General features: G+C 48.1%; 1 protein-coding gene and 1 non-coding gene across 2 annotated transcripts in view; one reads left to right on the top strand and one right to left on the bottom strand.

Moving 5' to 3' along the window:
- LOC126465294 (calsenilin) overlaps positions 1-23,692 on the bottom strand; it is a 203,681-nt gene that overhangs the window by 11,229 nt on the left and 168,760 nt on the right. The window lies entirely within an intron of this gene.
- Positions 6,498-6,572, top strand: Trnas-cga (transfer RNA serine (anticodon CGA)). Its single transcript has one exon. It is a non-coding gene; the product is annotated as a tRNA-Ser (tRNA).

Genomic DNA, 23,692 nt, shown 5'->3' with positions numbered 1-23,692 from the left:
CTTTATTGTATGATTGTATGATAGCGGAACAAACACTGGTAGCAGTTACTTCTGTAAAATATTTGGGAGTATGCGTGCGGAACGATTTGAAGTGGAATGATCATATAAAATTAATTGTTGGTAAGGCGGGTGCCAGGTTGAGATTCATTGGTAGAGTCCTTAGAAAATGTAGTCCATCAACAAAGGAGGTCGCTTACAAAACACTCGTTCGACCTATACTTGAGTATTGCTCCGTACCAGATCGGGTTGACGGAGGAGATAGAGAAGATCCAAAGAAGAGTGGCGCCGTCACAGGGAGATGTTTAGCAAACTCAAGTGGTAGACTCTGCAAGAGCGGCGTCTGCATCGCGGTGTAGCTTGCTCGCCAGGTTTCGAGAGGGTGCGTTTCTGGATGAGGTATCGAATATATTGCTTCCCCCTACTCATACCTCCCGAGGAGAGAGAGAGATTCGAGCGGGCACGGAGGCTTTCAGACCGTCGTTCTTCCCGCGAACCATACGCGACTGGAACAGAAAAGGGAGGTAATGACTGTGGTATCACCGCCAGACACCACACTTCTCGCTGGTAGCCTTTAAATCGGCCGCGGTGCGTTAGTATACGTCAGACCCGCGTGTCGCCACTATCAGTGATTGCAGATCGAGCGCCGCCACACGGCAGGTCTAGAGAGACTTCCTAGCACTCGCCCCAGTTGTACAACCGACTTTGCTAGCGATGGTTCACTGACAAAATACGCTCTCATTTGCCGAGACGATAGTTAGCATAGCCTTCAGCTACGTCATTTGCTACGACCTAGCAAGGCGCCATTATCAATTGCTATTTATCTTGTGATGTATGTATCGTCAAGAGCGACGCACATCAGTAATGGATTAAAGTTAAGTATTCCACCAGCTACGTCCGTTTTTCTAAAGTCTAATTTCCTTGCCCTGTTCCAGACCTCACGCCAGCCTGCGTGAGCTAAAACGCGTGCCTTTCGGCTTCCTCTAGTAACCCGGTGTTGGCTCTCCTGCCAACCCACAACAATGACAGTGGCACGTAAAGTGCCCTCCGCCACACACCGTTGGGTGGCTTGCGGAGTATAAATGTAGATGTAGATGGAAATTACTGCTGTAACACAAGGTTACCTAAAGTTAATCATTTTAGATAACGTAATTTCATATTTGCTCCAATTAGTACATTTGAATTCATTAACAAAACAAAACAAATACTTTCATTTCTCATTATTGCTTGACTTGTTGTGTTTATGGAAACGTTTGTAACAACCTTCTGTTGCGACACGGGCAGTCAAAGAAATACTGCTGTCCGCGTTATAGTTTGGATAGTGAACGGGAATGCGAGCATGTTAATTATTTTCCACGTTATGTCAGTTGAGTCTGTCGTAGATTACCGGAGTTACTTGGTACCCATTTTCGTTGCATTCGTGAGGACGACGGTTTAATGCCGCGTCCGGCCATCATGCTTTAGGTTCCCCGTGATTTCGCTTAATCGCTTCAGACAAATGCCGGGATGATTCCTTTGAAAGGGCACAGCCGACTTGCTTCCCCATCCTTCCCTAATCCGATAAAACCGATGACCTCGCTGTTTGGTCTCTTCCCCCAAATCAATCCCGACCTCCCCCCCCCCCCCCCCTTTAGTTTCGTACTTCACATGTGCGATGTCACTGTTTTAAGTCTACCAATCAAAATTTAAATAAGTTGAGAGCAGAGTGTAAGTGGTCAATCGCCCGTTACGTATTGAGAATAATATATCTTTGCCTCACACAGATCGCAGTAGGTGCTATCGATAGTCGAGCGCCGAGTGCGCCAGAGAGTAGTCAGTGTTGAGACTCCGAGCAAGTAAGTTGTTGGCTGCTAAGCGAGCAGGGCGGGTTTCGGTAGGACGGCCGACGCGCTTAGAACTGTATAACGGCTGTGTGTGTCGCCCGAAGCAAATGTGTAAATGGCGTAAATTGAGTAATTTGTTTGATGTGTTTAAGTGTTCATTTGTGGACCGTGATTACGCAACAACCGCGCCGGTCACCGACGACTTGGATTGCAGTGAGGACTGTGTATTGAGTGGTACATGAAGAATATTGGCGCGTGACGATATTAATAGGCTACCTGGATGAGTAAACCGTTACTACTCTGCCAGACGAAGGGAGTACCTGCCTCATTCGTGCTGTTTAGAAAAAATATGTAGAACATTAACAACAAAGTATGTACCGATTATTGCTACCTCACATCCTAATTGGCTTTGTTGGATTTGATACGAAACAACTCCTCTACAGATATTAACCGATCAGCCTTTATCAGATGCACACGGTCAGACTATTTTAAGCTGTGATGCTATAGTCCACTAGTCAATAACGGCGGGTTTAATAGACAGTGTCCCAAGAGGAAGTGGAATAAGTTGCTCATGATAACTTGTTGAACGCTTCTCCCCATTTAGTGGTAATGCTTTTCTTGTCCAAAACTATTTTCCTTACGTGCACGCGATGACGGTCAAAATTCCGCATTAACGGACTAGTAAGGGGGAAGATTAAAGCCGCATTGCGGGTTTGCATTTGGCTGGTCGAATCGTGGAATATACTTATTTGCGGGGCATTCGGATGTGACAGTGGCCAAACGTTGGACTGCATGGGGACGTGAGGGCAGGTGTACTCTTCAAGGTCGCAGTCGTCTACGCCTGAGCACCACAAGGGAGGAGGATAGCTGCCTGGTGCATCAAGCACATTGCAGCTCATTCTCATCTGTGTCTGCAACTCGAGAGCAAGTAGTGGACCCCCTGCAACATTCCACTGGTTGGAGACTAGCAGCAGCAGGAGTAGTGAGTTACTGTCCGACTCTTAGCCTGCCGTTGACACCACTACACAAACGTTTTCGTTTAGGGCGGTGCTGTAACCAGGAAACATTGACTCCTAACAAATGGCTTCTCATTGCGTTCTGTATTATGCTGGATGGCCATTGTCGAGTATCTGATATGATTCTATATTCTGATGTGTTATATTCAGTCTTAGGAAAGAAGGCATGCCTCCTCAGGAGAACGTCAACTTTTCATCAGCTGTCTGTTAGCAGATGACCTAGCACACACTCATGTTCAGGAAAAACAGAACATCTTGAACGACTATAGTTAGGAGCTCGTATTCACAGGATATGTACATTTGTGTGTTCTGCAGAAATGATTAGCAGTTCAGGCATGATTTCTGTTGCCTAGTAGGCACAGGGACCTGATAGTTTGTTCAAATGCTTCATGGCATTGACGCGTATAAGGCGCGAGTGGCGTCGTGTGGTATAGCCACCCTCGCTGGATTCATCTGCTTCCATAGTTCATGTATGGTTATTGCTACTGGGTCACAGTGTTGCACCCGTCGTTTCACTATATACGACTCATTTGCGATTGGCGACAAGTCTGGTGACCTGGCGGGCCAGGGCGAAAGGCTGACATCCTGTGACACGTGTTCGTGCAGCTACATGTGATCGTGCATTGTCCTGCTGAAAAATGGTGTCTGGGGTGTTACGCAGGAAGGGTATGGCTACGGGTCGCAGGATGCCTTTCACGTAGCTCACACTGGTTACAGTGCCCTGAACATGCGCCACCTGTGATTTTTGGTTGTATTCAATAGCACCGCAACCATAAGGCCTCGAGTTGGCGCTGTATGTCTTGTGCGAATCCAGTCACTGTGATGCCAGGCCACTTGTCTGCGGCGAACCAAAATACGACCATAATTTTCAAACAAACAGAACCTGGATTCGTCCGAAAACACTATTTGATGCTGTTCCTCTGCCCAGTGACGTTGTTCCATACGCTATTGCCGTCTAGCAGGTCTCTGCGCGTTCGTCAAAGGTAGGCGGAGAAGTGGACGACGCGCATGTGATCCATGCCGTAAAATATGGCCCCTGAAATTGTACGATGCGTTACACTTTCCCACTGTTGCCCCATAGCCTAGGAGGACGTAGAACTGTCCTGCAATGCCATTCGGATGAGGTGTCGATCTTCTCTGTGGGCGGTCGGGGCCGTGCGACCTGGCCTATATTTTCGTGTCCTACGGCCTTCCGTAAACCATTCTGCACGTACCCGTTGCACTGCCGAAACACTTCGCCCCCACAAGAGTAGCGGTTTCCCGAATTGATGTACTACAATCTCTCATGCCAACAATGTGCCCTCTTTCAAATTCAATGTTTTGATGGTACGGTTTGCGGATACGTATGAGAGGCATCCTGCACGCCTGCTCGAGTCACACTGATCCATTACCTTCGGTTTATTACGACAAAGAGTCCCGCAGGCACATTTTACATCTAGGTGGTGTTTCGCCGCAATATCGTTGTTGAACGTGAACCCGCTGGCCGACGAGGTACAAATGCTAATCAATTCTGCAGAACATATTAATGTACATGACCTGCGAATATGAACGTCCTGTCTCTAGTCGTCCCATATGTTCTGTTTTATATGAACGTGAGTGTATTTACGTTACATCTCGTCCATTTGGGAACGCAGGATTACTGTTCCTGGAGAATGACTGAAGTAGTGTGGAACAACTGTACGTGCACACGAATGGATCGGAAATGGCCATTGGAGACACTTTCTCATTCCCAGAAGAATGTAGCAGCCAAACATGGAAATGCTGATCGCTACCTGTTTCTGTTTGAATGCGTGTGGCGGACGCACAGAGTGCTACCAAGAAGACTTAGTGGGGCCTTACAACCTTGTAACGCACAACCCTGCGCCTGCAGAATACAGAACCAGAGAGTAAGTCATGAAAAAGCAGAGTAATGGCGCGAGAGCACCTGGTGAGGGAATTCAGTTCGGCTGGAACGTCGGAGAAGGAGTGCTGAAGAGTGCTGTTCTGCTGAAATCTGGGAAGATGCCTCACTAGCTGCTGCTGCTGCTGCTTCATTTAGACGATAGTTTTCTAACGTGCACCTATGGTAAGTGGTCCAAAACTGCTACTGGCACCGCCGTCCGCCTTCGTACGGCGGTGATCCAAGATGTGAGTGTGCAGCGAGCCTTCGCAGCCACTGCGGCCGACCTGCTTGCGCCATACTTCAGGGCTAACTGCTTCTGCTTGTCCGAGGTATCGTCCGGCTCAGGAGTTTGTAACCGTTTCCGTTTCTTAGCTCTCGTCGCACTGTAGATGAGAACTTGTAATCGCATTTAAGACGTGTCTCTAGTTTTTGCTCAGGCAAAATACCTGGGGAGGGCTTGTATTTACTTTCCTGTTACTCACTCACATTTGAAATGTTTCGGTACAGTTAGTTACCAATGTCAATATTTTAGTCGTTGATAATTCACATTCCGTAACCCATTCCAATGATCTCTGTTCCCAGACTTTACACACACTGTGCCATTTCCTAAATGGCTTGTTGCAACTAGCCTGACGCTTTACTAGATGAATTAACTGAACCTACACTCTGCGCCATTTTCTGACTGACTTTCAGTAACTAGCCAGGCACCCTTTCCGATGAATTAACTTCACATTTTTCGTAAGAAATATATTACGCGTGACGTGACGTCAGAAAGACGTTCTTCGCAGAGGGGAAGGGGGAGGGGGAGGGGAGAGAGGGAGACAGAGAGGGAGCGAGAGGGAGACGGGGAGAGAGAGAGAGAGAGAGAGAGAGAGAGAGAGAGAGAGAGAGGGAGAGAGCGGACGGGATGGTGGGCGTAAGGGGGGGGGGGGATCGACGAGGGAATGAGGTTTGCATTCATGCGGCTGGGTGGTGACACATATGTTTCATGTTGCCATGTTCAATAAAATTACATTACAAATCACAAAAGTATGACCACAACCCTATCTTGAATGAGAACAGTGGTCGTTGTCCACTTCTGTTCGTGCAAACATGCCCCAACAAAGACTAAATTTCACATTACTACCGAGGCAGGTACAGAAGGGTCAAAATTAGGAGTGCCTTACGACGCAACGTGCATTGTAAACGAGGAACATTGGAATGTATGCAACTTAAATCAGGCAATGGCGAGGGAATTAGAAAAGGCCATAAATAAGCATGAGATAAGTTTTGCTATTTGGAGAGCAAAATAACTGATAATGGCCGAATTCGAGAGGATATAAAGTAAAAAGTGATAGTAGTAAGAAAAGCATTACTGAAGAAGAAAATTTGTTAACATTTAACATAAATCTAAGTGTTAGAAAATCTTTTATGAAGGTATTTGTCTGGAGTGTAACCTTGTACGGAAGTGAAAACTGGACGGTAAATAGTTCAGCCCCCGGTAGCTGAGTGGACAGCGCGACAGACTGTCAATCCTAAGGGCCCGGATTCGATTCCCGGCTGGGTCGGAGATTTTCTCCGCTCAGGGACTGGGTGTTGTGTTGTCCTAATCATCATCACTTCATCCCCATCGACGCGCAAGTCGCCGAAGTGGCGTCAAATCGAAAGACCTGCACCAGGCGAGCGGTCTACCCGACGGGAGGCCCTCGTCACACGACATTATTAGCCAAGAAGAGTGTAGAAGCTTCTGACAAGTAGCTCTACAGAAGGAGTAAAGCTGTGAGTACCGGGCGTGAGTCGTGCTTCGGTAGCTCAGTTGGTAGAGCACTTGCCCGCGAAAGGCAAAGGTCCCGAGTTCGAATCTCGGTCGGGCACACAGTTTTAATCTGCCAGGAAGTTTCATATCAGCGCACACTCCGCTGCAGAGTGAAAATCTCATTCTGGAAGCTCTACAGAAGTTTGGTGAAGTTGGATACGTAGATCGAATATCTAATCGGGAGTTACCGGTACTGAATCAAACTGATAAAAAAAATGAATTATGTCGCATTGACTAAATTAAGGGAACAGTTGACAGAACATCTCCCGAGGCATCAAGGAATTGTCAATTTCGTTATGGATGGAAGCGTGGGAGGTAAAAATTAGTACGGATAGGGTAAGGAGGTTCAAGCGGATGTAGGTCACGGTAGTTATTCAGAGATGAAGAGGGTTGCACAGGATAGACTAGTATGTGCATCAAACCACCATTTGGACCGAAGACTACAACAGCAACAACAAGAAAGTCTGCTCCTTTTGGGCAGTTATGCGTGAACTTGCCTGGAAATTCCGCAGAAAGAAAAAATGTGCAGTATCTGTGGGTCTGTCTTCCTTTTACACTTCCGCTGCATTATGCTGGAAAGTTATTGGAGGCGCGCCCCACTCGTTCTGCCGCTACCAGCTACCGGTCCTGCGCTCAAACAATAGTCTTGACAGCTGGAACGCTGCCATTGTTCGGGCGTCCTTTGTCTGTGTCTGACATCGGCCAGGATCTGTGCGGAAGCGGAGCCACGCACTCCTTTATCGCGTCTGACTCGCGACTTGCGCGATACATAATGAGGGCGCCGCAGAAAGGGCTGCCATCGCTGTCGCATTGACTTTTCACAGACGCTCTTCCTGTCTTCCGGGGTACAGTTCTGCAGCCCTGAGCGACGTTCATTGTGCAGCATTCGGTGAAAAATATCGAGGTATTGTGTGGACTTCCTGTCGTCTTGTCAGCGACACTCGTATGCGATCGAAAGACGTATCGTGGTGGCTATTGAATGTTCGGGAAACAACGAAGTGTCACTCGTAGTCAGACAATGGCAGACTGAAATCCCGCAATGCTGTCTTGGTTGCTGTTCCCCTCTCCACTTGTTAAGTACGTTATTACAAGCATAAGGTTTCCATCTTTGCAGATTTTTCTACGATATCTCTCGTGTAAACAAACCGGTAAATGCGAGCAGGACTTGAGTTCTGGGGTTGCCATACAAACTTAATTATGTATGTAGATAACGATAATGACTTTGTACGGTTCTGAGGCCCGGCCGAAGTCTTTATATTGGACTTCAATTCAGCAACTTGCATGTTCCTTACGTACACCAGGTATCCAACCGGGGACAGGGGCCCTACAGCGTAACATGGAATCTGCACCATGTGTTGTTTCTAGCGGCTCCTCACATCGTTGCGAAGTGTAGGCTAGGTTAAAAATAAGAGTAAAAATCCGAGGTCCCACCGAGATTCGAAACTGTGACCTCACGGTTTTCAATAAGGCACCTTGCTGCTACACCACCAAGCCCGATGTGTATGTAGGTAGGGACTATAGAGTTTAGTATATGACGTAACTTTTCAGCTTGATACGACTAACCGTTCCTGAGAAAAAGGGGTCCTAACATATGGCCAGAAGGACAGTCGAATGACAGATTTAAAGAAAAAGTGTTTTTGCCGTGATATGATTTCAAATTAACAAGTTTCGGATTTTTTCCTTTACCTGTACTGCGAAAGCTTGCTTCTTGCAGTGTACTGAGGCACATTTAGACAGCCCGCCACTGAAGGTGCGTTTTCCAATAATGTTCCGTGAAGTATTACGCCAGGAAAGCGTAGGAACCACCACTAACTCCTCTCTGGCCGGTGTCATTTGTTATCTGAAGTTTATGACTGAAAGAGATTGGGGGCAAGAGTTTGCTGTAGGCGTCTCCACTCTTGAATTGTAAATTGTTGTTTAATAAAACAAAGACTGATTAACAACCCATGCTCGCACAACCTCCAGCCAAACTTCTCTCCCATCCGAGTCCTGGGCCGCAGTTTGTCTTCTCAGATAAATCGTGGATCAGCGGAGCTTCGCATATTACAACATTTCATAGACTCCAGACTCATCTTCCTCGAGGTAGGCTTTCACCAGTTTTTCCATTTTCGTGCAAATAATTCATGTCAGAATTTTACAGCTCTGACTTACCAGACTGATTGTTCGATTATTCGCGCCTGTCACATCATAACTTCTAGATTTGAATTATTTCATTATGTTGAAGCCTGATGGCATTTTGCGTGTCTCATATACCTTGCATATTAAGTGGAACAGTTTATCGTGGTAATCTCTTGCAAGAATCTCAGTAATTCTGAGGTAATGGCACACAGCCTGCAGAATATCCTCCGTCCTTATGACGGAGCGATGCTTCGTGGCGTGGACTCAGCGAGATACTGGAAGCGTTCGGGTGTCACCGTGATTCACGAACGCTAGACCACTGCCGTCCACTCTCAGAGACTGGTCAAAGCAGGGTGTCAGACGGCGTCCCAGATATGCTGAGACTGCTCGAACACCATCCTTCCCGTGGTGTAGTCCTATAACAATTCTTATGCGGTCCAGTGGCAATGGGTTGGTGCATTGTTCTACTTAAGGTACAGGCTGATGCGGGGTGACTAAATAATGGAGATGGTTAAGAAAGGCCCGTTCGCTGGTGAGCGACGACAGGGGAGGCACCAGGGATCCCTTCTTATCCTGTCTAACATCCCTCACACAAGTATTTATCAACAACCAAGCGAGGTTTATCGCTTTGTAATATTATACGAACCTATACTCTTACGTGGTCTTGTGTACCGAAACACAACAGCCAATTTTTCCCCATGCGTCAAGCAACAAAGGTGTTCTTCCTCCACTGACGCAAACCACTGTGGCTTATGACATGAGGTGAACAGAGGTATATGGGCGGGGGCGCTGCTTCTGTACTCCGTAGGTAATGGATGGTTGTTCTGGATGGCACATCTGTTCACCTTTGACTGGATGTCATGCAGGGCCTGTCTACTTTTACCGTTTGCGGCGTTATTGGCATCCCTGCCATCTCCTTGCGCGTGAGAGTTGACGCAGGAAGTGGAAAGGCCAATATCTGCGCGACTCAAGAGACTTACCTGAGACAACGACACGTGCCCGCAACGCCACCAGGCGGCATCCAACGTCGCGGTGGGCAGTGGTCTACATGGTTTGACTGATCAGTGCACGTAACGTGTGCGGAGAGCAGGTTGTGACACAAAGACGACGACAGACGGCAGTTTGGGTCTGGCCGAATTCGTGCACGGACAGCTGAAGTGGGTAAGGCGACCACACGTGTAAAGCAGGAAATCCGGTTCTAGTTCCGCTCTCACACAAATTTTCCTTGTCATTCAGCCGATTGTGGTTCATAACCGCAATTGCAAATACATTGCGTGTATTTATATCGTCGTTTCGGGGACCGTCATGCCAATGTTAAATAAAGTGTGAAAAATCGACTATCTTAACATTTTATCATACGTTACTTCACGGTACTTAGGTGTCTTGTAAGTCACACTTATTTAGTTGCCGGTGCTCTTGCGAAATATAACAGTTTGTGTACGTAAGACAGCATCGTATTGTCTGTGGCAGTTGGTTTTTTCGAGCACTTTTTGTTTGTGGTCAAGTTTTCTACACAACTGAGATTGATAAATATGGAAACCGGAAGACAAAAGGAGGAGACGGAATTAAATTTTTCCTGGAGATATACTGAATTTCAGCTTTATCCTCGATAAGGATAGAAGCTTTAGAAATGAATTAAAATTTCTACCAAGGCCGTGACTTGAGCAGGAGACAGCTCCCACAATACCAGTGTGGTGCAGAGAGTTGCCCATCTGTCTACTAAACGGGAAACCTCGGTTCAAGACTTGACATTGGTAAAAATTTTAATTCATTGTTTCAGCTTCTATCCTTATTGAAGGTAAAGCTGAAACTCAGTATACCTCCAGGAAAAGTGACATTCCATGAGATCAATATATTACCTACGCCAGAGGTAAAGGCAGGTTTCTCCATTACATAAAAGCTCGGTATCGGAGAGTCTTGACAACACTGTCGATTTAAGATGGGAAAAATCAAAGATGGTTTGAAGTGTGAATTGGTTTATGTTATGAAGGGCATTAGACTAGCGTAATCCGTACACCTATGTGAACCACTATGACAGGGTAGTGTAGTGGACAGCACATCTGTCAATTAAGCAAGAGATCTGGGTTCAACTTACGGCCTTGGTACAAATTTTAATTCATTACTTCAGCTTCTAACCTTATCAAAAATAAAGGAGAGTTCGGGTGTGAGCGAGGAAACACCAGGCACGTCTGTGGGGGATATGCAAAGTCAGGGTCCACCGGATCCAATTCTTGCGATATTAGAACACCACACATCTCAGTTGATCACCATGACAGAACAGAATAAAGCACGACTTGAAAGACTAGAAGCCGCCCTAGAACTTTGTAATCAGAAGACTGATGGGCAAGTCACTGAAGCTAGATACGATTTGGTGCCCAATACCAAAAAGGTACGGAAGGAGGTTCAAAATGGTTCAAATGGCTCTGAGCACTATGGGGCTCAACTGCTGTGGTCATAAGTCCCCTAGAACTTAGAACTACTTAAACCTAACTAACCTAAGGACAGCACACAACACCCAGCCATCACGAGGTAGAGAAAATCCCTGACCCCACCGGGAATCGAACCCGGGAACCCGGGCGTAGGAAGCGAGAACGCTACCGCACGACCACGAGATGCGGGCTACGGAAGGAGGTCACCGAGATCCTTGATGAGGTGACACAACCGCGTGAACGAAGATTGAGAACCTAGAAACGTGGGTGTACCTGAAGATGACTGGCATCTCTGCACGCATGGATGAGGAAAGTAAAATGTCCAATGAAAAACAGAAAAGAGTGTCAGTCCTCGAGCAAACAAGTCTCCGCAATACGACAAGGTAATGTCTTCGCAACTCAGGTCACACAAACGAATTTGCAGGCTGCATTTCCGATGCATAGGTTGGACATACCATTGCCTGAATTTGCTCGAAAACACAGTACCCACTCGAAGGCATACCTAGAGAATTTGGACACGTATCTGCGTGCAAAAGAAGTGGCGGAATGTAATGCTTTACTTGGGGCACGGCAGACCAGCAAGAGGCTGCCTGCCTTGACGTAACAATCTGCGAGAACAGTAGTTACAAAGATGTCAGCACAGTGTACTGGAACCTGCGAAGGTGAGCAAATATAGCGGACAGTATGCGGCACAGTCACGCCAACCCATAACAACTTACGTTGGTCACTTTGTCGTTCTGGAGGGATACTTGGACGACAAAATGACAGATGAGGGATGGTGTAACGCTATGCGTTCTCTCTTTTCTGTTACGTACAACGTGCACTCGCCGGGGCACGATGGAGAGAACAGCTCCTCGATAGTAGAGAATAGCTGTTTGCACGAATCGAAGTGTAGGAGTAGCAAAGAGCGGCGTACACTAACGCAATGAGGACAGAAAATAGGGCGCCACAAGTGTATGTGCAGCGCAAAGGCAGTTAAAACTGGGACAGTAACAGACGAAGCAGAGAAGAAGTGGATAGGCGATAGCGTAATAGACGCCATGGTCCACACCAGGAAGAGCAACGAAAGAGCGAAGCGCTGGACCACGGATACTACGTGAATTATGTGCAAGCGTCGCATAATGAGAGAAGCAATGAGTAATGGGGCTTCCCCGTCTCTGGTTTCACCTCAAGCAGAGGAGCGTGAGATCGCACAAGTGAATGACCAAAGACAGGGGACTCCTCAGTAGAGGACGGAAGCGACATACACACTTTGCGGTACTGGCAATCACACAGCGTAAGATGGCATTGATCAGTACTACAATGACCCAGAGTTGCTGGCAAAAGGGGACAATCTGTGTGCCTTCATTGAGATACCCACGGAAGGAAGTAAGACGAGAGCATGACGGGATTCTGAGTCGGTAGTGACAGCACTTTCGATGTCCTTCTACGCAAAAGTGGTGGAAAGCGGTAGCAGATTAGGTGATACCTGTAAGAGGAATCTCTCTAATTACCACTTTTGAGACAAAAGGGAAGAAGATAGAAAAGCAGGACCTGGTGTCGCTGAGCGACAGAAGAAGTGGCTCCCAAGTGAATGGAATTGTCATCGGCGGGCTCTCGCCCGATTTCATAACCGGTAATAACTTACTCTCGAGTAGAGCAGTGGTCGGGGGGAGAGCGGTGGTCGTGAAGTGGACAATAAAAACTGTGGTTAACTTTCTCGAAGGTCCAGTCGAATGGGATGCAGAGAGCATTAAGAGCGCAACTGATTTAGTAACATGTATGAAAGACAGTGCAATTTTCGTAGATGGGACATGGGAGCTACAAGGGGCTAATTAGAGGGAAAGTGTGTCCCTGATGAAGTCAGTTTGCCATCCACAAGTCGTGATGATAATTCCACGAACACAGCCGACGAATGAGACTATGACGGACATGATGCGACCGTGAATTAGAGACTCTCACTCAACCACTTTTAGGATTTAGAGGGCCAGAGGCCGTTACTGAGTAATCTACGGTGACATCCCACGTCGCTCACGTGAGTACGGAACACACGTTCAAAAAGGAACATAATAATGCGCAAAGAGAGGCCACAGTCAAATGCTATGACTACAGGCGCGCCTATACAATGACAAAGGTTGAAAGTGGAGCCACCGCAGCAACTGAGAAGCTCATGAGGAGCGTAGAATGCAAAGGAATGGCTGAGAAGCACTGTGAGATGCACCACGGAAGAGCAGATTAAGCCTACTCGCCCGTAGTAGAAGATAACGTCGTTCCGTCCACGATCGAGAACTCTGCAAAGTGAGACGGTATTCTGACGACCGCAGGTGTTTGTATATGTCCAAATGGCTAGATAAGTTAATCACGTCTCAGCCAGAAAGAAGGAACACGGCAGATAGCACCCAGTGTGCAGAGGACCAATCAGAAGTGAGTGTGGAGAACGTAGAGGATTATCCGATCGGAATAGTTAGAAAGAGTATCCTTGATAGCCCACTGTTGAGCCGTGATCAGAGAAGGAAATGGAGAAAACAATCACGAAATTCACGGATACATTCTCGTTCCTACCGGGACGATATCGGGGAGAGCTCTACAACTGTAGAGTACGTGTCATCGGCTGCCGACAAGGAAATCGTACTCAGTGGCCCGGAAGAACCGAAAAGCTACCTCGAAAGCGGTACAGGTGATGGAGTCATATCGCGGGGCGCGTCGGAATATGTGAATTCGCTGGCGATTGTTCCTTAGAAAAACGGACTGTTCCGTTGTAACCTCGATGCGGGGTTTTTAAATGATCACTCTGAGGAAGAAGGAACACGGCCTGAACCTACTCCAGACATATCGCGCCAATTCTAGTGGAAAATTTGGCTATTAGCCTTTGACATTACAGCCGTTTTCAATCGAGCTCGATCCATCCTGTCGAAAGTACACTGTCTTCCTGTTCGATGGAGAACAGCAGGTGTACAGCCGAGTACCATTTGGGCTTAGTGGTTAAGTTCGACATTTGCGAGGCCCCTGAATGGTATAATCACATAAGGGGTGAGAGAATTTTGTATCGCTCACATCGCAACATTTGAAGAACGCACGTGCCCCATAAATAAGCTAATGGCGGTATTCCTGAGATATGTAGTGACCCTCAGGCTTGACAAAGCGAACCAGTGCGCTAACGGGGTGGTATATCACGGATTACAAATCTCGCAGAACGTTATCAGCCAGGAAAAGTGCAAATTGACGGAGATCGCGAAAATGAAACAGCCATCCCTCGTACGAGATTGAAGACACTTCTTGGGACTGATTTCATTTCGTAGATGTTGAGTCCTCTAGAGGCGCTGATGAGAAAGGGAAAGAAGTGGAGCTGAGTACGACATGTTCCCACTCCTTGGCGACTGTCTCGTACGACTTCGTCGCTCCACAGTGGTCAAGATGCTGATGGTAACGAAATTTATGACGATGAGCGAGACGTTGGGTTATTTTAGGCCCGCAGCCTAGGAGTGTATGTATCTCAATAGGTTAGTGTACAAAAGTAGCAGTATAGACAGTTGTAGATGACAGTAAACAACACATTTGTTTTTGTGAGTACATTTTCTGTCTTCGTAATTAGTATGTACGAAGTCCATTCAATAAGTAATGCACCACATTTCTCTTCTCAGGCAATTTCGGTTGAAAAAAATGCGGCATTTGCTGTGGGACATCGTGGAATTTTCCTCTCCAGCACCTGTAGCCTCATGATGTTGCTATAGGTAGTGGCGCGACAGGTATCCTTCAAAATGGCGTCTGTAACTGAGGTGCTTTCCACGCAGAGAGCTGTGGTCGAGTTTCTTTTGGCGGAATACTAGAGCATTACCGATATTCATAGGCGCTTGCTGAATGTCTACGGAGACATGGCAGTGAACAAAAGCACGGTGAATCGTTCGACGAAGCTTCTGTCACCATCGCAATACGGTTGTGAAAATCTGTCTTATTTCCCGCGTGTCCGCCGGCCACACTCAGGTGTAGCTCCTGCAGTTTTGGAACGTCCGGACACTCTCATTCGAGATCAGAGCCAGTCACCTAGCTGGACGCCTCTGCTGGTAGTGCCGACAACCTCGTGCTGGGGTACTCAAAGGTGTGAGCTCGCTGGACTCCTCGCCGCCTAACAGAAGAGCAACGAAGGGGCCATCTGCGCGGAATTGCTTGCGCGTTACGAGGCTGATCGTGACAATTTTTGTCGAACATAGTAATAGGCAATAAAACATGGGTTTTGCTTAAAAAGTCCCGTCTCTTAAAGACTTGCTCGCGAATGACAAAGGTCCCAGTTTCGCGTCCTGGTCTGGCACACCAGAGAGTTACAAATCAGCGCACACTCCATTGCAAAGAGAAAATTCATTCTGGAAACAGCAATATGTTTTGCGGAACATTCAAGAATGGATGAAGGAATAAGAAGACCCATTAGAAGGAGCGAAATTCAGACATATAAGAAGGATTTATTTTGGCAAACAACCACTAACAAAAATGAATAATGAAGCTAAACAGAGAAAATGTAGTATGAAAATTGGAATATGGTAGGGACCTTCCTGCGTAAACTTAGCTTTCAGCTAAGTCTTGACACTACAGAATTAGAAATTGTGCTTGGATTACAGTGATTCCGCTCTGTTCTGGCGTTCCACCAGCATCGCGTTACGTCTGAAAGTGCAAAGTCGCGATGGAAACAACTATAAGCAGGCATATCCCTAGCTTGGATATTAACTTCGACACTCCCCTTCCTGTACATTAACGACGTGCCATGAGATTCACCCCGTCGTAAATTCACATGTATCCTGATGACCCCACAGTTATAGGTAAGTACTAAACCCACACTGACCAGCCATAACACCATGACCACCGACATACTGTCGATATAATCCCGTCCAGGCGATAGTGGCGTCGCCTGGCGAGGAATGACTACTAGTCAGACACACGCATGGTACATGTAGTATCAGTGAGCGTGCTGTCCGTGTGTAGAATGTGGAAGACGCGCGGTCTGTCTTGAGTTTGACCGAGGGCAGACTGTGAGGGCCCGGTGGTTCGGCACGAGCATTTCGGAAACTGCGCCACTTTTTGGGTATTCGAGGAGTGCTGTAGTGAGTGTCTTCAGCACATGGTGAAACCACGCCCAAACATCGTGGGGTTGGGCGGCCACCCCTCGTTACAGATGTCGGGCGTCGTAGGCTGGGCAGTGTGTCTAAGTACACACTGCACCGAACAGTCCTGAAGATGGGCCTCCGCTCCCGACGACCCATGCATGAGCCAATATTAACACCACGGCACCAGGCATTACGACTGACATGGGCTCTTGACCATCGGCTCTGGACCTTGGCACAGTGGCAGAGCGTTGGCTGGTCCGATGAATCACGATACCTTCTACATCATGCCGGGATGGCGCGAATCTGTCTTCCGTGGGAACAGCTCCTTTTTTTTTTGTTACGGTTTTAGGGCGCAAAACTGCTACGGTCATTAGCGCCCGGTCTGTGACTTAGGAAAAGGTAAAAAAACGAAATTGGAAACCAGCAGCAATGGGAACGAAACTCAAAAAATGGAGAAACTAAAAACAGAAGGAAAGCTTAAAAAACCACTATAGAAGGGAGTTGGTTGTCCCCAAAAAGAGCTTCAAATGACTGACGTCATCTCACTGGCACTAATAAACTCGAGAACGCGATCGGCTGAGCGCGTGTCATCTGCTAAAATGGAAGATATATCAGGCGACAGCTGTAGACGGGCGCGTAACGGAGTAAAATAGGGGCATTCAAGTAAAAGGTGCCTTACTGTCCACAGCAGTAGGGACAGAGTGGGGGAGGATCGCCACTTAAAAGATGTCGATGGCTAAAAAGACAGGGCCCTATCCGGAGTCTAGTTAAAATTACCTCCTCCCGACGACGCGTTCGGGAGGAAGAGGTCCAAGCACAGGGAAGAGCTTTCACGTCCCGCAATTTATTACGGGGAAGTGTCGACCAATGTGCGTGCCATAAAAGAACAACACGACGGCATAAAATACTCCGTAGATCGGCGAAGGGAATCATGCGAATAGCTGGCTGAAGAAGAGAGACTGCAGCCTTGGCCGCTATATCGGCCGCCTCATTGCCACAGATACCAACGTGTCCTGGGATCCAGAGGAACGCCACCGAGACGCCCCCCAAGTGGAGCAAGCGTAGGCAGTCCTGAATCCGGTGGACCAGAGGGTGGACAGGGTAGAGAGCTTGGAGACTGAGGAGAGAGCTGAGAGAATCTGAACAGATAACATACTGTATCCGCTGATGGCGAAGGATGTATTGGACAGCCTGGAGAACAGCGTAAAGCTCCGCAGTATAAACCGAACACTAATCGGGAAGACGAAATCGATTTGTGGTGTCGCCAACAATATAGGCACTCCCTACACCAAACGATGTTTTTGAGCCATCAGTGTAAATAAATGTGGCTTCCTTCATTTGTGCACATGGAGCAGCAAATGCCCGACGATAAACAAGTGAAGGGGTACCATCCTTGGGAAACTGACAATGGGCACGGAGCAGGCAGGTCCGGGGACGGAGCCAAGGCGGTGCTGTACCCCAAGTTGTCATGAAAGTTTTAGGAAAGCGGAAGGAAAGAGAATGGATCAGTTGACGGAAGCGGACTCCCGGTGGTACTAGGGAGGAAGGGCGGCCTGCATACCCTAAATCCAAGGAGGCGTCGAAAAAAATGTCATGGGCTGGATTAGCAGGCATGGAAGACAGATGGCTAGCATAACGACTCAGAAGGACTGCTCGCCGATTGAACAGCGGAGTTTCAGCAGTCTCAGTATAAAGGCTTTCAAAAGGGCTGGTGTAAAAAGCTCCAGACAGTAAACGTAATCCACGGTGGTGGATAGAGTCGGGACGCCGAAGAATAGACGGCCGAGCAGAGGAGTAAACTATGGTTCCATAGTCCAATTTCGAGCGCACTAAGGCGCGGAAGAGGCGGAGAAGGACCACTCGGTCCGCTCCCCAGGAGGTACCATTCAGGACACGGAGGGTGACGAGGGATCTCAGAAAGCGAGCCGAAAGATGGGAAACGTGGAAGAACCAGCACTGCTTTCTGTCAAACATAAGACCCAAGAATTTAGCGACGTCCGAAACCGGAAGGTTGACAGGTCCTAGATCTAAGGAAGGTGGAAGAAACTCCACACGACGCCAAAAATTAACACAAACGGTCTTACCGGGAGAAAAGCGGAAGCCTGTTTCGATGCTCCAAGAGTCGAGGCGATTGAGACATCCTTGAAGACGTCGTTCAAGAAGGCTGGTCCGTTGAGAGCTGCAAAATCGTCCACAAAGAGGGAGCCCGAGACATCAGGAAGGAGACAATCCATAATTGGATTTTTGGCAATGCCAAACAGTACAATACTTAGCACGGAGCCCTGGGGTACCCCGTTTTCTTGGGAGAAAGCACGGGAGAGAGTAGTGTTCACCCGCACTCTAAATGTGCGCTCTGCCATAAATTCGCGAAGAAAAAGGGACAGCCGACCTCGAAAGCCCCAAGAGAACAGTTTGCGGAGGATGCCTGTCCTCCAACAGGTATCGTATGCTCTCTCCAGATCAAAAAATATCGCTACTGTTTGGCGTTTCCGGAGAAAATTGTTCATGATATATAAGTGGAGGGAGCAACAAGATGGTCAACTGCAGAACGATGCTTTCGGAAACTGCATTGGGCAGGTGTTAAAAGACTGCGGGGCTCCAGCCACCAAGCTAAACGGCAATTCACCATACGCTCCAAAACCTTACATACACTACTCGTGAGAGAAATGGGGCGATAGCTAGAGGGGAGATGTTTGTCCTTTCCAGGTTTCGGAACAGGAACGACGATAGCTTCCCGCCATCGTCTGGGAAAAGTACTGTCGATCCAAATTCGATTATAAAGATGAAGGAGGTAACGCAGACTATGGTAAGATAAAAGCAACAACATTTGGATGTGGATACCATCCGGTCCTGGGGCGGAGGAGCGAGAAGAAGAGAGTGCATGTTGGAGTTCCCACATGGAGAAAACAGTATTATAGCTTTCGCGGTTTTGAGAGGAGAAGGCAGGAGGTTGCACTTCCGCTGCACGTTTCTTCGGGAGAAACGCTGGCGGGTAATTTGAAGAGCTCGAAATCTCAGCATAGTGTTGACCCAATGAGTTAGAAATTGCGACGGGGTCCACTAATGTATCACGCGCGACAGTGAGCCCAGAGACCGGGGAGAAACTAGGCGCACCAGATAACCGCCGAATCCGACTCCAAACTTCCGAGGAGGGAGTGAAGGTCTTAAAGGAGCTAGTAAAGAAGTCCCAGCTTGCCTTCTTGCTATCGCGGATGACGCGACGGCATCGCGCACGGAACTGCTTATAGCGGATACAGCGGATATGGCAGTTGTGGCTGCAATCGAAGGACACATGGAAAGTGGTCACTCGAGTGTGTATCAGCAAGGGCGAACCATTCGAAGCGCCGAGCTAGCGGAACACTACCGACCGAAAGGTCCAAATGAGAGAAATTTGTCGTGGAGGCAGACAAAAATGTAGGGTCCCCAGTGTTGAGGCAAACAAGATCCGCTTGGTGGAAGACGTCTATCAATAGTGAGCCACGCAGACAAGGATGTGGAGATCCCCAAAGCGGGTGGTGGGCATCGAAGTTCCCAACCAGCAAATAGGGGGGGCGGAAGTTGACCAAGAAGATGAAGGAGATCAGCTCGTGCCATTGGTGTGGACGATGGAATGTATACAGTACAAAGAGAGAAGGTGTATCCAGAAAGGGAAAAACGGACAGCAACAGCTTGGAAGGAAGTGTTTAAGGGGATTGGGTGATAATGGAGAGTATCATGGAGAAGAATCATGAGTCCTCCATGTGCTGGAGTGCCTTCAACTGAGGGGAGATCAAATCGGACTGACTGAAAATGGGGGAAAACAAAGCAGTCGTGGGGATGCAGCTTTGTTTCCTGAAGACACTAGATGACCAGCGAGTAGGATCGTAAGAGGATCGACAATTCATCCCGATTGGCTCGAATGCCGCGGATATTCCAATGGATAATGGACATAGGGTGGACAGAAAATGGAAGAATGTGACCAGGGTTGCTCTTAACTCAACGACTGCTCAGAGCTTGCGACCAACAGCGTGGAACGGCATGCAGCCGAAGGCAGAAGATCCTGACCCATAGGTTGTTCAGGAGCAGCTCCTGCCACCAGCGACTGGCCGGTTGATTGGCCACCAGCAGTGCGCCTCAGCGACACAGAAGACGGCCGAGGGCGGCTACCGCCATGTGGTGCTGTAGATGAGACACGCCGTGGCGGAGAAAGAGAGGAACTGGGTTTCTTATTAGCCTTCTTGGAAACAGGATGTTTAGATGAAGGAGGAACCGGTGGTTGTGAAGTTGGAGTACGTAAAAGATCTTCACGAGTAGGCTCTTTTTTGGAAGTCCGGGTGTCTAACTTCTGGGCTCGAGATTTAGCAGAACCCGATGAAGGGTGAGCCATAGAGTGAGCAGGCGAGAATGGGGAGGTTGAACGGGCGATCTTTGCGCTGGCCTATCTGACGACTGTGGCACTAAAGGTTAGATCACAAGTCTGCGTGGCTGCCTCCTTTGTTGGCCGAGGAGAGTCAATGACAGTGCTGTATTTACCTGTCTGGGGCACAGTGGGCTTTCGACTGGCGAATAATTTTCGACCAGCAAAGGTCGACTCCTTTTCCTTCACTCTGATTTCCTGAATGAGCTTTTCGTCTTTAAACATGGGGCAATCTCTAGAGGAAGCAGCGTGGTCACCCATACAGTTGATGCAACAAGGGGATGGAGGTGGACAAGCACCCTCATGGGCATCCTTGCCACATGTAACACATTTGGCCGGATTGGAGCAGGACTGGCTGGTTTGATTGAACCGCTGACACCGATAGCAACGCGTAGGGTTTGGAATGTAAGGGCGAACGGAAATTATCTCATAGCCCTCTTTTATGTTTGATGGGAGTTGAACTCTGTCAAATGTCAAGAAGACAGTACAGGTTGGAACGATGTTCGTGTCAGCCCTTTTCATGACTCTATGAACAGCCATTACGCCCTGGTCAGACAGGTAGTGTTGAATTTCCTCGTCGGACAATCCGTCGAGGGAGCGTGTATAAACGACCCCAGGTGATGAATTTAAAGTGCGGTGCGCTTCCACCCGGACAGGGAAGGTGTGTAGCAGTGAAGTACGCAGCAATTTTTGTGCCTGGAGGGCACTGACTGTTTCTAACAACAAGGTGCCATTTCGTAATCTGGAACAAGACTTTACAGGCCCTACAATTGCGTCGACACCTTTCTGAATAATGAAAGGGTTGACTGTGGAGAAGTCGTGACCTTCATCAGACCGAGAAACAACAAGGAACTGTGGCAACGATGGAAGAACTGTCTGTAGCTGAGACTCATTGAACTCAAGCTTGTGAGCAGATATAGCAGAAGACGAGGAAACCATTGCGGAAGTATCCCCCATGATTACTGGCGTCTCCGAAGGCGCGCTCCTCCCTTGTGGGGGCCCTCTCTAAGGGCACTCCCGCCTTAGGTCATTGTTCACACCTCAGGTCACACCTCCCAAGAAACGGACGAAGGGACCAATCGGCACTTTCGGAAGGTATGAGCTCGGGTATTCACCCCTCCCTGGGCCTGGCCGTTACCAGGGGGTACGTACGTGTCGTACCTGTCTATCTGTGGTGGGGAATTACTCGTTACCCCGTCACCGGCTATGCATGGAAATGCGTGGGTCGGCCTTCATACATGCACAGGGAGGAAAAAAGAGAAAGGGAAAAACAAAGAAAGGGAAAGGAAAGAAGAGAGGTCTCAAACGCCGCAGCGGAGAAAAGGGGAAAGAGAAGAGGTAAGGAAAAGAGAAGGACAAAGGAAGGATGAAGACTTGCAAGCAGAGAAAGTGAAGAAAGTGTTACATTTTCGAGCGTCCGTCTCCGGACGTAGGCACAAAACATACTCCCAGAGGGGGAGAAAGGGAAGGAAAGAGGCGGAGGTGAGGGGGGGAGGTGGGGGCAAGATGGTCGATGGAAAAGGATGTGGAAAAGGAAGGTATGCAGCCCGGAAAGGAAGGAGGGCCACATTAGCTCGGGGTCCCGTGCTCGCTACGCACGTATCCACAAAAGAGTTGTGGACCCCCTGGGGGGGGGGGGGGAACAGCTCCTTGATACCTGCACTGCAGGATGAAGCCAAGCTGGTAGCGGCTCCATTATGCTCTGTGGAAGATTTACGTGAGCATCCGTGTGTCCAGTGGAGCTCGTGCAAGACGTTATGATGGCCAAGGAGTATCGTACACTGGTTCCAGACCACATATGTCCGACAGCAGTGGTATTTATCAACAGGATAACGTGCCATGTCAAGGCCAGGAGTGTGATGTAGTGGTTCGAGGGAGACAGTGGCAAGTTCCATTTGATGCGCTGGCCACCAAACTCGCCAGATTTGAACCCGACTGAACGCATCTGGGATGTGACTGAATGTGACATTTGAGGTAATCGTCCCACTCCCCGGATTGTGCGATAATTAGGTGCCTTCTGTGTGCAGAGGTGGTGCCATCTCCCTCTAGCGACCTACCAACGGCTCCATGCCACGACGCGTCGCCGCTGTCATCCGTTCCCAAGGTGGAATATACCGACTATTAGGCAGGTGGTCACAATGTTCCGGCTGATCAGTATATTTAATACGAGAATGTCAATTCAAACTGTAAATGCTGACTTGCGTGTTTTGTCTCAAACGCTCGCTGTATAGAAACCATATGTATCCAAAACCCAAGAGACCCTTTTGATAATTCTTGTCTCATTGTCCCGAAACTGCGGAAATACCTCCTAGCTTTAGTCCTGATTGACAAACAGGGTTTTTAGTCTGAAGTCTAATCTAGTGTGGAGATACAACCACAAATTGCAAAAAGCAATCTGCATCTCTCGATGAGCTACATAGATTTATGTTCGCCCTTTGGACCTGCACAGAAACTTACACAACTCTACTTACAATATTGTTGACTGCCACATTGTTATTTTCGAAGTACGTTGTAAATGAGAATCATGGTGAGGACACTTGCATACTACATATCCATGTGAGGCTAGCATTTTGATCATTTTCGCATCATATACATTGCTATCCTGACAGTCGCATGTATTGCCACACAGTCAGTGTACTCTCCGTCTGTTCAATGTGTGCAGTCCTTCCTATCTTCCCTTGACCTTAACCGTCATATCTGGACTCGGGATGTTCCATGGTGATTAACATTTACACAATATCATTGTTGGAAGTTTAATCATCGATATTAAAATATGGATACTGACAGCTTTGACATATCGTAACATGGATGTTAAAGATAATATAATGGTATTTGACGTAGGCAAAAAATCAAGCTGATTGATACCACTGACAATAATTTTTTCATGATTTGAATGTCATCTTTTTCAGAGCAGGCTCGCTGTATCCAAGGGGCATAGCGACCTCCCGCGGTACAGCCCTACGTGGAGGGTTGCCTGATCAGCAGACACAGCCACCATAACCATAACATAGTTCTGTTCAGGATCACAGATGGCGCCAAATGTGCTATGGGGAGCCATAGTGGCTGCACTAACACCAGTCACGTGCACTGAACTAGAGTGTGACAGTATCTGTCAGCTCGTGGGGTATTTAGGAGGCCGATTCAGCCCTACGACAGCAAGTTGT

The sequence above is a fragment of the Schistocerca serialis genome, chromosome 1, assembly GCF_023864345.2.
Source record: "Schistocerca serialis cubense isolate TAMUIC-IGC-003099 chromosome 1, iqSchSeri2.2, whole genome shotgun sequence".
In the NCBI taxonomy this organism is placed as follows: Eukaryota; Metazoa; Arthropoda; class Insecta; order Orthoptera; family Acrididae; genus Schistocerca; species Schistocerca serialis.
This window is presented reverse-complemented; position numbering and strand designations above follow the sequence as displayed.